This window comes from Micropterus dolomieu, linkage group LG12 (genome assembly GCF_021292245.1).
Source record: "Micropterus dolomieu isolate WLL.071019.BEF.003 ecotype Adirondacks linkage group LG12, ASM2129224v1, whole genome shotgun sequence".
Classification (NCBI taxonomy): Eukaryota; Metazoa; Chordata; class Actinopteri; order Centrarchiformes; family Centrarchidae; genus Micropterus; species Micropterus dolomieu.
The window spans coordinates 22,913,892-22,914,644 of record NC_060161.1 but is presented as its reverse complement, the minus strand read 5'-3'; the positions used below and the strand labels follow the sequence as shown (position 1 = coordinate 22,914,644).

Genomic DNA, 753 nt, shown 5'->3' with positions numbered 1-753 from the left:
AGGAGGGCAACAACCCAGCAGCAGGACCGCTACCTCCGCCTTTGTGCAAGGAGGAGCAGGAGGAGCACTGCCAGAGCCCTGCAAAATGACCTCCAGCAAGCCACAAATGTGCATGTGTCTGCTCAAATGGTCAGAAACAGACTCCATGAGGGTGGTATGAGGGCTCAACGTCCACAGGTGGGGGTTGTGCTTACAGCCCAACACCGTGCGGGACGTTTGGCATTTACCAGAGAACACCAAGATTGGCAAATTCGCCACTGGCACCCTGTGCTCTTCACAGATGAAAGTAGGTTCACACGGAGCACATGTGACAGACGTGACAGAGTCTGGAGACGCCGTGGAGAACGTTCTGCTGCCTGCAACATCCTCCAGCATGACCAGTTTGGCGGTGGGTCAGTAATGGTGTGGGGTGGCATTTCTTTGGAGGGGCCGCACAGCCCTCCATATGCTCGCCAGAGGTAAACTGACTGCCATTAGGTACCGAGATGAGATCCTCAGACCCCTTGTGAGACCATATGCTTATGCGGTTGGCCCTGGCTTCCTCCTAATGCGAGACAATGCTAGACCTCATGTGGCTGGAGTGTCAGCAGTTCCTGCAAGAAGAAGGCATTGATGCTATGGACTGGCCCGCCCGTTCCCCAGACCTGAATCCAATTGAGCACATCTGGGACATCATGTCTCGCTCCATCCACCAACGCCACGTTGCACCACAGACTGTTCAGGAGTTGGCGGATGCTTTAGTCCAGGTCTGGG

General features: G+C 55.4%; 1 protein-coding gene across 12 annotated transcripts in view; it reads right to left on the bottom strand.

The window, feature by feature from the left end:
- The window catches only part of LOC123981106 (HAUS augmin-like complex subunit 3), a 125,105-nt gene that overhangs the window by 62,248 nt on the left and 62,104 nt on the right, over window positions 1-753 (bottom strand). The window lies entirely within an intron of this gene.